We start from the raw sequence: 14,482 nt of genomic DNA on the forward strand, positions 1-14,482 counted from the left end.
ACGGAGGCAACGACACAAGTCGACACGGGCGCAGAGTGGCGGCCGGTGAACCTGACCGCCGGCGCACACGCGTGCGGGCAGACCTCTCGGGGTCAGAGGGCAGGGGAAGCCTTCGGCAGCGATCCGAGGAAAACAATAATTTTATCATTGTGTCTGAGCAAAGCCTTAAAGAAATATAGTGGGTTTAATACAAGTCTCAATCAAAGGTGAAATCATGAGAGTGACTTAAACTAAATGTGAATGGGGCCAGTTTGTAATTGTTAAAATATAACGTGTTTCATAGTGTAGCCACAAGACTTAAAAATTGGCAACTAACATGATTTTCGTACAAAATAGTGCTACCTAACCTATTTCTGTTGAAACTATAAACATTTGTTGCCATTATAACATAACATAAAAAAATGATTTAAATTGAACATGTAATTTAAGTGTTTTACTAAAAAAGTATAAACCTTTCACATTTCCTGATTTTAAATGCTTAAAAAAAAAGGAACTTCCATTGTATCTACCATTTGTTAGTTTTTTTTGGTTTGTTTGTTTTTTTTGTGTTTGTGTTAATTAGATGTCATGCCACGTGCTGTCAATTGTGGTTATGCCACACCAACACTTCTGTATTGTGGTCAAAACCCGGTCTACTGCTTCTGGTTCAGGTTTTTTGTATGTGCTTCCTTAAATATGGAGCAGATATATCAAGAGCCTTCAAAGGAGCTACCAAAGATGAGCGTAAGCTCGGCCATCACATAGAGTGATATCTAAAGTTTTCTTTCTTCTTACTATCATTCAGAATAAAACCCACTAACATGCCAACAACAAAAGAAATATGCAGCTTAGCTGCTTGCCTTGAAGTATAAAACCGTCAGTTCATGTGCTATTAATACTTTCTCCAAAAAGCAGATGCGATGAGACAAGTTTTTCCATTTTGGTCAAGTGACATATGGCCCCATTGAACTGGAGGATTTAACCCCAAATATTTCTTTAACTGTTTAGATAGAACTTCAGACACTAGAAAGGAAAAAGATGTTTTCAACTAAATGGAGCACTGAAAGTTGCAAGTTTATGTTGTTGTGTATGTCAAAGTCTGCCAGTGCTACATGACAGTGTACCATGGACCCTACCGCCCCACTATTCTGCAGCTGTTAGTCGCAGGCAAGCAGCGGGCGGCTGATTAGTTAGGGAGGTTCTGTTATATATCATCGCCCCATTCACCAGCGCGGCCACCCTCCACTCTTTCTATAAAAGACGAAACCACGCGGCGCCTCCATTATTAATGCACACAGCCACCCAGCCATCATCGCCAATTCTATCCTGAATCCATCATCACAAGCTGAACGGCCAACAATCTCACAGATGCCTGCCGCCTGGATGAACCACCCACAGCTTTTTCTGAATAAGGCCCTGCAGACTCCACACAGGCTGTCGAAGAGGATCAAAACCGGGAGATCCTGGTGTGGATGAGGGTCTTGCTCCTTCACCATAATCTTTTGTAAATGGGATGAACGGATGACCGAGCACATAGTGAGGGCAATATAACTGCCTCTGACACACCCTGAGGGACACACCACACCGTTGCTGCGATGTGAGAGCAGTTATTACAGTCATTTCTATCCTTTAGACCTCTTTTTAATAATTTTCTCAAAATGTTACGATTTCTATCTGGTTAGGCTCTTCGTATTAAAAATGCAATTTGTTTTGATGGCAGCAAAAACATCACAACACTACCAACAACACAAAGGATGATGTGTAAAGAAATGTGACTAACTGCATAAATCCCAAATGACTGCTTAAAAATCTTTACCTGATTACCGTCCTGATGAAAACCCATTTTAAGGGCACTAGGGTTTGCAATTTCAGAATCTTTTGAAGTGTTTGAAGTGTTAAAATGATTAGGACAGGACACTGACTCTGAGCAGTCCTGCAGCAATATTAACTGTTATATAAATACGGAAGGTTGTCTGAGGTCATTTTCCAGTACAACTGATAACTAAGACGCAAGGCCATGGTAGTTGCATTTGTATTAAACAAGAGAGCATTGAGATACGAGAGACATCAAAGTAGTGCCGGTTTCACTTACTCAGATGAGCGGTGAATAGATAATGGAAAATAATACAAAATACCTGACAGATATATGTTGTGATTGACCAAATATTCCAAAGGAGCCACAAAATAATATCATGTAAACTGGCTGAGTCCACTTTATTGCAACTGAGTGTGGAAACCTGTGTGCTATACATAATAATCTTCAGATACAACAGGTAGGTTCTACTGCACGTGTTCATACAAATATCTATAAAATATGATTCAAAACTAGTGCGTGTTAAAATACATGATTCCAGTGCACAGATTGGGCTCGTGTTTTCTTATGAATTATGCTGTCACATATTGCTCATCTCTTCAGGGCTGATAGCTATAGGCTTGAACACGCACACTGTTTTCAGTGAAAGAAGAACACTGTTCGTGAAAATCTTTTTTTTTGTTTGTTTTCCTTTCCTTAAATGCAGAAAAAAGAACCACACAAGCCCACGCTTGAGGTCTATCCTTGTATTCTTGGTTTAAAACACATATCAGCAGTGTTCCCACGGTCCTGAGAAAACCTAAAAAATCTATGATCAGCCCTGTATTAACGCCAAGTGACTTCCAAAACACTTTATCCAAAACGGTCAATGAAAGCCAAACTCATAGTGATGCTTAAATATACACAGTTCTAAGCCTATGCAGAAATATTAGTTGTGCATTTCAAGCGATTAAAATCCTGTCATCATTTACTCTCCTTCCACTTGTTTCAAACCTGTATGAGTTTTTTTCTTAGGCTGAACCACAAAAGAAGTTATTTCGAAGAATGTGGTAACCAAACAGTTGACAGTAGCCATTGACTTCCATAGATCTGATTGGTTACCACATTCTTCAAAGTATATTATTTTGTGTTCATACTTGTTTGGAATAACTTAAGATGAGTAAATGATAACAGAGTTTTACACTTTTGGGTGACCCTATCCCTTTAAGTACCCAGAAAAATGCTAAAAAACAAACAAAAAACAGAGGTAAAATTCTAAATAAACATTCACAAATTGAACTTATTACAACAAAAATAATAGGTGATCTTCTAAAAATTTTCCATAACAACTCACAGTGCAACATTAACCTAAAAAAGGACATGACTGACTGGAAAGGGACAAGCTTTAAAAGCCTATTGATCTAGTTGTTGACTTGAGCTGACACTGCCCACCGCAGCTAAGCTGCAGGTTGATTTGATGGTCTGTGTGCGTCTGACACACTGATAAACTGAGCCAAACAACCCCTCAGCATATGAGGAAGTACATCTGCAAATTTAGCTTAGTTGCTGCAATGTAATCTGAAATATGTGGCCATTAGATGAAATGCAGAGACTGAAGGATAGCATGCATGCATCACTGGCCTCCAAACGAGCTATTCATCAACCAATGCAGTGGATCACACACAGAGTTGTAATCTGTTCGGCGCAACTCTAAAACACACTTCCTAATAAACAAAGAGCGGATACCGTCACTTGCCTTAATGGAATTCAGTCTTCCCGGATCTGCAGGGGTGAAGCCATAGCCATTTTTGCACACTGATATTCTCATCAGAAGCTGTGTCGGCTGTGTTATACAACTGCAGAAAAGCAAGCGTGGCTGGATTACTACAGGTTTTGTGTGCAACTATATGATTGTGCAAACAATGTGATTTTTATGCAGAAGTTTTCATGAGTAATGGATTGTCTCCCGTCTTCATTAAGCAGGTCTCAGCAGCAGCAATCCCTCTGAATGAAGATGAGCCGCCTCTTAGCCACCACACCAACATACTGTAGCTCATTCTTCATTTGAAGTTTTTGATCAGCTAACACAAAAAGACAAGTTTAAACATGTTTGTTCCATTTGCCTGACTTGTTCACTGATGAGACTGACTGAATGTTATTTCGCATACTGAGAAGGGTGTGGTGGTGAAATATTTGTACCTTAAAAGTCTTTAGATATGGGGCGCTACGTCAATTTAAAAAAAAATCAGTAAGTGATTATTTGTTTATATGCATTGGTTCTCACTTTTTTTTTGTGACTCCAAGGTTACCAATTTTTCACAGCATATATTGGAAGGTCCCACTCTCACAGTTTTCTGCAAATTAAATTTCAGGATTCCAAATGCTTTAAGAGCTGAATGTCTTCAAAGCTCCCACTTTTTTAAATTAATTTTCATGATTTACTTGATAAGGATTAGGGTTTTTAAAAATATTTTTACTCAGAACGGGAGGTTTCTGTCAAATAAAATATTTTAGAGCTCGAATAACTAGAAAATGTAATTCATTAAAAGCATTAAGGTTTTAAGATTGTTTTGATTAATTTCTAGACTAGAAATCACACTTTTAAAATAGGCTAAACTTATATATCTATCTGTAGGTTGCCCAGACAATGGGAGGCCCAGTTTTTCAAGAAAATAAGTTGTTAAAGGGGTGAATAAACACTTTTTTTTAGTAGTGGGCACCCCACACAGAGCAGGGGCCTTAAAACTTTTTGATGACAAAAAGCCCAAAATATAATGTGATAGAATTTTATTAAGTAATTTAAAAATATTTAAAAATACTTCAAGTTTCCTTTGATTTGGTTGATTATTCTTGTTATTTACTTACTAACTACTAGACTGTACTACTACTTACTTCTATGTATGTATGTATTGGGTGGTCGATTGAATTCCAATAATAAAACCAGTAGCAAACATGTTTTCTTGACTTGCCTAATCACTGATTCAGAATTTTTATGGTTTGGTTAGCAGGACAATTTTCATGCATCCATCATTCAACTTATTCCAATTCACAGTTTTTGAATATTTCGGGTCATATATGTCTAGTAGGACATTCTTACTATAAGTTGAATCTTGTTGTAACTAGTCTGTGATATGCTTAGACACCAAAATGACATAAGATAATACGTTTGCAGCGAACTAAATGCTGAGTCGAATTTTATATTTTTACTATATTATAAAAACAATGGCTGTCAATAAAATGTAATGTAATTTTTCCACGGACACCCTAGCGGACCTCAGTTTGAGAAGCCCTGATATAGAGTATTAAAGATACTCCTTAGAGTCATCTTAATGCACCTGAAGATCAACACTTAATAAATGCGACATAATAAGCAGTGAAGCGGAGAGTCATATAAAAGTCAATATGGGGCATAATGAACACTGCCACGGGCATGTTTAAAAACTGCGGTGAATTCGGGCCAACCAGCCTCCACCGGGGCAGAACTACACTAGAGCTTCTGAAGGGAACAGTCTAAAAAATAGCCGTCCACTTTGATGATAAGGGTGCAAGACGACGTGACTGCTGGGAAAATTCATGCCCCAAGGGAAAAGGAAAGGAAAAAGAGAGAAGAAGAAAAGGGTCCCCCTCTTTTGCTGCATCCCTCTTTCCCTCTCAATGGGCAATTAGCACTAATACACTGGGATCCGGTCCACAGAAGTGCAGGAGACTGCGGCCAATCGCTCAGATCATTGGCATGAATGAGCGTATACTCATGCAGCGAGCAGGAAGGGAGCATAAACGGCAGCATGCAAACACCATTCTTTCTCTTGCATTTTTGCAGTGAAGCAACAGGGGGGAATAGAGAATGAGTGACTGAAAGAAACGAGAGAGTGATTTGCTGTCCCTGAGATTCAAACAAAGGGATTCTGTTTACTTATGTGCATACACACGCTCAACCAATGCTGTGAGAAACACCCCAATGCCTGTGCTCACACCAACGCCGACACCATCTCATGCTGACACTGCTCGAGTTTCCAAAGTGCTAGACCAATCTCAGCAGCAGGACTTGTGTTTGGGTCTTTCATCAGTCACATGGGGGAACAGCTCTGTCAGTGCAAGGAGGATTTGGCACAACACTCCGGTTCTGCCAAAGCCAGATACGACAAGAGTGCATGACACCTGTCCCAATATAACACTTCAGCAATCAAAAAAACTATTGATCAACATCAACCTCCTCGTCTGATTGGTGCTGATCTGGTGGACCAGCAATGTTATGCTATTTACCTGCAATTAATGCTGGTCAAAACAAGCCTTGACCTTTTGATGAAGATAGTTGACCCAGGAAGTTTTGCTAAGATGAAAAAAAAAAGCCTGGTGGGTAGACCAGCAACGCAACATCCAATTCTGAGGAACAGAAATCAAAACAGAAGTAATGCAAGTTGCATGATCAGATCATTTTGTTAAATTTACACAATAAAACCAGAATGATTATATTCCAAATAAATTCTAAATTATTTACTCACACATAGAACTGAAAATGTTTTGCGTATTACATTTGAAGGGATAGTTCACCCCCCAAAATTTGAACAAATTACATTTGTTCATTCTTGTGCAGTTTTAAACCCTTTCCTTCTTCTGCAGAACACAAACGAAGAGGTATTTTGAAAAACACTGGGTTCCAAACACATTGGACCCCATTGAATTTCTCTTTAAGTAAAAAACACACACACACACACACACAGAAGAAATAAAGCAGTACATGTTTATGCCATGACATGGCATGAGGGTGAGTAAATTTCAAGAACAATTATTGGAGTTGCAGTATGTTTGCAAAAATTCATCTGCAGAAAATTTAGAAGCACTTAAGTGTTCATGCAGTGTTTTAAAAAAGACACTGTTTTAGTCAGACAGAAGGTGAACTTTTAATGTGCATGTAATGAACTGATCTTGGCACTTTTTTTTTCTCAATCCACAGTGAGATTTGTGTTATAAAAACTTCAAACGCGTGCTTCTAAACGAAAATATAGCTCCAAAAGAAAATCAGTTGTACTCTGTTTTTGGGTGATGCCTCAGAGCAGGCAGTAGATCTCCTCTGTCCTTGAACCCCAAGGGTTGGCACGCCAAAAGCTTTGACGTTGTCATGCCAATTCAGTGTGAAATGCTTCGCAGTTACAGCCTTTAAGTGCCACAAAAATGGGTCAGTGGAAAACCACTTGTTTCAACGCTACAAAAAAACAGGTTTTTATAGTTTAAAAATAAAAAAAATATGTAACCCCCCCGCCCTCCCAAGTGATTTCTACTTTGGTGACGAAAGTGATCAGGAAAAAGTGTTACACAACAGAACTTTTTATAAAAGCACGAAAATGTGTCATGCATTGAGGTTTACAAGTAACTTCACCAAAACTAAGTCATCAGCCAAACCGCCCAAATAGAGCTCACACTCAGGGCAAAAAGAGGGAGAGACAGATGGGAAAGTGAAAGCAAGAGGAGTTTGGGGAGGTGGAGAGGGACAGGACAGAGCTGAAGTAGGCAGAGCACTAGGGAGACGTCTGTCCCAGATCAGTCCTTTTACCGCGAGCAGAATGAAAGAAGGAGAAAAAAAACAGTGAGCGGAAGTGCGTACAAACGACTGGGCTAAATCCCAAAAGCTTGAACTCCTACCCCTCAAGAGCCTACACAGTAAATATTAGAGGAGGGAGAGAGATCACCATCTTCAAACTGTTGGCAAACACAGAGAGAGAGAGATAAAAGGACGAAAGGGCAAGAAAAAACTCAACTGACTGTACGGGGACAGAGAAGTAAAGTGCTTAAGTGTGTGGACGAGGAGGAGGGGAAATGGTCGGGAACAGCGAAAAATCCAGGATGGAACTGAGAACAAACACAACCTGATAGGAGTTGAGTAAAATGAACAGGAATGAAACAATGAACACCATATCAGGCCTCCACGCTGGCCTAATTCACACAGATCCATTGGTAATCGATCCATGCTGGCCAGGTAGCGCCCACTGCCTCGATTCATTAGCTGAGACAGGCAAATGTGTTATTAGAAAACGCTCAAGATGGAAAGGTTTGTTGAATGCCACATTGTATCTACGAATTTCAATGGGCAATGTGAGAAGAACTTCAGATTACATTGATTTGCAATTGTTCGCAAGTGTGCCAGTCGTCAGGTTGTTCCACATCTGCAGTAGATCTGAGTTGTGAGTGTGTGATCATTATCTAAGCACTGCTGAAATGTGTGCGAGTTGTTACTATGTTGAGATGAGAACATTTTCTCCTCATTTACAGCTACGAGATGTGAGGATGCGGTAATTAATGTGCAATAATGAGAGAGAAGTGTTTGAACTACAAAGAGAGCAGCCCGTACTCGCACATACCAGCACGTACGTCTCTTGAAATAACTGAAATAAAATACAAGTGACAGGACAGTATACACTACACTACTATCCAATACACTAAACAAAAGAAAAGTTAAAATAAAATAACAATACAACAAAAAAAATAATAATCAAATAAAATTTTAAAGAAGTTTTTAATTTTTAAAATAATATTTTAATCAAAATAAATGCTTTTTAAACTTCTACTCTTATCAAAGAATCCTGAAAAAAAAAAAAAGCATAATGGTTTCCCACAAAATATTAAAGGGATAGTTCACCCAAAAAAAAACGAAAATTCATTCATCACCCTCATGTCTGCCAAACCTGTAAGACGTTGTTCATCTTCAGAGAACAGAGGGCACAATGATTAAAGGGCACAATGATGCGAGTTAAATTTTTCCTTTCTGTTTGGAGTGTTTACAAAGCTCTTGGTGCATGAAGAAGATCTGTTAAGTTGCAAAAGACTAAAGTCTCAAATCCAAAGAGATATTCTTTCTCAAAGTTAAGACTCTCTGCCACGCCCTCCTCAAACAGCTCATTCAAACATGCCCCCACACCTCTGCTGAATCACTATGGTGGGAAATATTTGCTTAATGTCGCCCCCCCAAATGTTCACGCAAAGAAAGAAGCTCGTGGTTTCAAGTAACGCGCTGGTGAGTTGTTGAAGCAGCCATGTCAGAGAGATGCTGTTGTGTACTTCTAGGCAAAAAGCAAAAAAAAAACTGTAGTTGGTCCTCAGAAAGTAGATGCATTTCGAGGAATCTTTAAGATTACTTACAACAGAACAGCAATGCCTTTTATGGACGACTTGATTTCGTGAACCTAGGAGAGGAGGTGATATCCGCAGCACTTTGCTACGACAATATGGCGCTTCCTCTGAATCAGGGTACTGTAAGTATGTTTTGTATTAACGTGTTTGTATGGACTTGTTCAAATGCAGAGTTTTGTGTGCGTTGTGGTGTGTTCTGTGTGTTGGTGGGTGAGAGAGAGAGAGAGAGAGGAGAGAGAGAGAGAGCGAGATTAGGGGGGTCACACAGTGCAGTCAGCTGTCTTAACGACGTCTGTGGTTTGTGTACTGCAAAACACATAGGAGCTTCATCACTGTGTCTGTTGTGGGGGGGGGGGGGGGTCATGTTACTCCCCTTCGAGCTTGAACTGTATAGTAAAACCTAAGGGACATCATTAACTGTCTTTACATTTATTTTGAAAGTTGAAGCTCGCGATTATGTAAAAGGGCGTTACATTTCCGACGAGTGCTTTTGCGGTGTTCGGCCAATCACAATGCACTGGGTCAGTTGGCCAATCAGAGCATACTGCGCTTGTCAGAAGGAGGGACGCATTTGAGAAAGGTGGGGCATAGAGGAACTACAATAATGTACAGTATTTGAAAAATAATGTTTGTTTTTTTTACATTAAAGCATGTCAACATATTCTGTTAAACCAAATACACAAAATAATGATCTTTAAAAAGCATCATATGACCCTTTTAAGATATTTTTGATGAAATCTGAGAGCTTCCTGACCCTCCATAGACTGCAAGGGTCCTACCCACGTTCAAGGCCAGAAAGGTAGTAAGGACATTGTTAAAAATAGTCCATGTGACATCAGGGGTTCAACCCTAATTTTATGAAGCTATGAGAATACTTTTTGCGCAGAAACAACAAATCAATCACTTTATTTAAACCAATTCCTCTTCCCCGAAGGTACCATCTACCACTATTATGGAGAGTACCAATGACACATGCACGTGTCTTTCCTCTGTTCATAAACAAGGCGCAGCACATCCATGTTTACGTCAGCAGCACATGTTTATGGTGTTGTGGTACTCTTAATAGACTACGGTATACTGGCGGTAGATGGTAACTTTCATATTGGTTTGTTTTCTTCCCTGCACACCAAAAGTATTCTCATAGCTTCATAAATTTCTTGGTTGAACCACTGATGTCACAGACTATTTTGTTGTTGTTCTTGTTTATCTTTCTGGGCCTTGAATGGGGGGGTAGGACCCTTGCTGTCAATGGAGGGTCAGAAACATGGTCTCAGGGATTTGCTTCAAAAAGGTGTGTTTTTGTAATTTATGTTTCAAAGATAATCAACTAAGGCTACCGTAATGAGGTTTTGGAACAACATGAGAGTGCGTAATTAATGACAGAATTTCATCATTTTGTCTCTAGTGAACAATCCCTTTAAGCAGCACTTCTGTTTTTCAAGACTGATATCAAATACAAAATGTTTCTTGAGCAGCAAATTCAAATATTTATTTTTTCTGAAGGGACCATGTGACACTGAAAAGGCTAGTGTAATGACTGCTGAGGATTCATCACATGACTAAGCATAATATCACAATAAATATGTGGTTTTGCACACCCCTACTCTGGACACATCCATGTGTATGTATAATGTGCATGGGGCAATACAAATAAGAGGAGAAGCCGGGTTTTCCAGAGCACTGAGTGGAAGGGTGTCAGTGGCGTTTAGTTTCCCAATTTATCAATGGCCCGTTCCATGTGGCTAATTTTAACTCTCTTTGTGTGCCTTTGTCTGATTATCCACTCTGTCATCCTATCTCATTTCCCCCGAAGCGAACAACTCACACTACACCGGAAAGACTCTGGTGTGTATGTGTGTGTTTTTAAAGGGAAGAGAGAGAGTATGAGAAAAGAGAGCTGGTGACAGTGTGACAGCGTGTGACTGAGGAGGAAATGTGATTTATTACATGCAATCTTGGCACACCATTCTGCCCCTAATGTCTGTGCCAGGAAAACATATCTGGAAGTTTTTGCTTCTCTTATCCTATTACTGGCAAATATTTTCCTTATTTTAATTAATTCATTAATTTATTTTCATGCATAAATGTAACAACATTTATTTGTGAAGAAATAAACTCCCTTCTAGTCTTTACAACTCTACATATTTTTCCCTCAATTTTTTTCTACTGCAAAAAAACATTTTCTTTATCAGTATGCTTGTTATTGGAAAATTGTTATTTTGAGTTTTAAGCATAATAACTAAATTTTAGTGATGTGACTTATGCTTCAATGGCTTAAGCTTAGTAAAAACACAAGTAAACACATCCTCTGAAAACAAGTCTTATTAGTTTTAAGAAAATTGTATTATTTTACTGGGAAATATTAATTTAGCAATTTTTCCAAATATTGTCTTTATTCTCATGTTCGTCATTTTTAACAGCTGGTAGAAGTAATTATCCACAGATATTCATTTCTCTTTGGCTTCATTGTTTATTTTTCCCTCCCCCGTATTGTTTCTCTCTCTCTCTCTCTCTCTCTCTCCCTCTCAATAACTGGCTAGAAATACATATATCATGTAATTATGGGTGCCCGCAGCAAAGACCTGCAACAATTTCCCTCTTCTGAGCACAGACAATGTATCAGAGGAGGATATATGCAAAAAACAAAGGCTTCTAATAATAGATTCAGCAGATAATGGCAAGGGACAGTCCCAAACCAAATCAACACACAACTCCCTGTGAAGCAGCACATGCAGACTCAAGATCTCTTCACATCCGTGCAGAGGAGAGAATGTTTGCTTGTCGGTTCGCTTGTGTGCCACTTCTAGCCTGTGAGGTGAGGAGCTGGCTGTCTAGTTAAGGGGCATTCAGTGGGGTGTTGTCTGAGCAGCAGTGTGTCTGTAGGCGGAGAAGAAATCTGTAGTGAATTGTGTGATTATGGGAATCACCTGAAAAGTACCTAGCCTTACTTATAGTCTCAACGTTTTATAATAAATATTAATTCTGGAATAAATGGCATGTACTAGATAAACATAATATAATAATCTGTTTTTTTCCTTTTCACCCAAAAAAAACAACCAAATGGTACGACTTGCTTTCTTCTATGGAAAGCAAAAGTAGAAATTTAAGACTATGTTTCTATGTTCAGTTCCACAAAGAAATACACTGTCAGAGGTGCAATATTCTGCATCATCTGACGTTATACAACAGATCTGTGTGACAAAAAGATAAAATAACTTAAGCTGTTTTTCACTAAAAAAAAAAAGAAGACATTTGCTCTAGCTCTCCTTGGCGTGTTTGTAGATTCCTGATCACATCAAGTCAGATCTTTTTCAATGAATCGGTTGATGCGCTTCACAAAACCCTGAGGTACTGATTTGTGCACAAAGATGGTCATTAAATAATAACCTAAATTTTGGTCTGTACTAACAAAGCTTTTGCATGGGTTCATAAGACTTGGATTATAGTGCACTCGTCGTATGGACCACATTCAATGGTGCTTTTTGAATCTTCAGTTCACTATAATTGCATGGAAAGGGTGACCAGTATAATATTCAGTATTCCACCCTTTGTGCTCCACAGAATAAAGACAGTGATAAAAATCTGAAATGACATGAGTGATTAACTGATGACAGAATTTCCATTTTGGGTGAACTATCCCTTTAACAGCCAATTCTGTCATTCACTGCACATGCTTACGAGAAGAAAAAAAAAGACAAAAGGCAGTGAACAGGAAAGAAATCTGGTGTGGCTTTTAAGAGATGCAACCATACGAGAGAGCTGCCACGCTTGCAGATCAGTCCGTTAGCACTGCTTGGTGAGAAAGTACATACCAATGTATGTGGGTGGGTGTGTTTCAGGGAGTGACAGGATACTGCATATCAGGCTTCTCCCTTTAAAATGCAGAGGAGAAAAACCATATTACACTCTGCACAAGGAGCTGGTTTGTATCATTTACTTGTCATTATGGTGATCTTTCTATGCCAAGTTCTATCACTCACAGCAATGCCAAATATATATCCAGAAAAACTTACTACCTGCTGATGCAGTATTCACCTATTTCTTTGCGTGCACCTCTTGTTTTATTAGCAAACCTCTGTCTCTTTAAAGGAAGATCAGATTCTCACGCTGCTGCAGCCAAACTACAGATAATAAGCAACACCAGCCCAGTCTGATCACCTCACATCATTCACTCTAAACAACAGACACAGCGCATGCACGGGTCGCCCCTGTTTTTCCCAATAGCTCATATTTCCAGATCTGAATGGCTCAACTTTGAATGGCAAACCACCAGCTGGCATCTACACTCATAACCCCTTTCGGGATCCATTCATCCCTCATCCTCCGCACATTTTCACAGCCTTCCCATTCCATGCAACCCCCCAGCACAGGCGTGAGGAGAAAGAAGCCCCACTTACTGTCTTGCTGTGGTTGCCTCTATTTGTAGATCCCTCCTTTGTAAATGGAGAGAATGACAGCAGTTATAAAAGAAGGGGAAAATCCAGCAGCTGGTAAAAACAAAAAACAAAAAACGGGAGGAAAAATACAACAACGGCAAAAAGAGAAGGAGAGGAGAGAGAGAAGGCAGATAAAACAAAAAAAGAAAGAAAAATGAAATGGAGGAAAAGAAATCACCGTGGCAACAATTAGGCCTTTGGAAATTACATCTTAGAGCGTGTCCTGCGAGCCGGTGAGCGCTGGGAGCCAATGCATATCCTCAGCAGGCAGACACCGTTCCAGTGGCCGTGCAATAGTAACACTTCTATTTCCTCGGATCTGACAATCGATCTCACCCTCTCTCTCTCCCTCCTCCCTCCTTTTCTCCCAGCCACGTTCAAACAGCCCCGATCGCTCGTTCTCTTTCAGCTGGTTGGTTGGCTTCGTTCCTCTCTCATCCTCTTGTTTCCCTCCCTCCATACCTGCCTTTCTTTCTCTCTCTCTCTCTCTCTCTCTCAATCGCTTTCCCCCTCCCCCTCTCCTCCACCGTCTTCTCCATGAGAACCCAGATACAAGGCAGACCCCTCCTTCCCGCTCTCCTTCTCTCCGGCTTTCTTTGATGTTGTGAGAAGTTCTTTTGGCTGAGGACGAGGAGGAGATGTCTTAGACTATGGCGGTTTCTGAGGATGGCATGAAAGAAGGAGAGAGATGAAATGAAAATGGGATACATCAGGCTACACATTCTGCACAAAGCAATAATGTGAACTCAGGCTAAATTCATTAGAAGGAAACAAAAGAAAGCAATTCGCAGCATAGAGCGAAGACTACTGAGAAAGACGCGTTAATAGGAGTTTCATGAGGGAGCACACACCTTTAGATAAGGTCCGCCGAAGAAGAAATGTTGGGCTCAGCAGCAAAGGCCAACTGTGTTAAAACATTGAATCGAGAACAGAAATACATCTGTAAGAGCCGAATTTACACTAAAAATGCAGCATGTTTCTGTCTGAAACATTTTTCTGTAATAATCCTTGTTTGGATTGAATCTGATGGCCTCACCCAAAATAGGATATCACCTAAGAATATCAGTGAACTTATTTTGGAATTCAGAACTGAATTGAGAATGCTTTTTAAATTCCAAACTCTGTTCCTGAATGTTAATTGAACTAGAAT

The sequence above is a fragment of the Cyprinus carpio genome, unplaced genomic scaffold (assembly GCF_018340385.1).
Source record: "Cyprinus carpio isolate SPL01 unplaced genomic scaffold, ASM1834038v1 S000006601, whole genome shotgun sequence".
Lineage (NCBI taxonomy): Eukaryota > Metazoa > Chordata > Actinopteri > Cypriniformes > Cyprinidae > Cyprinus > Cyprinus carpio.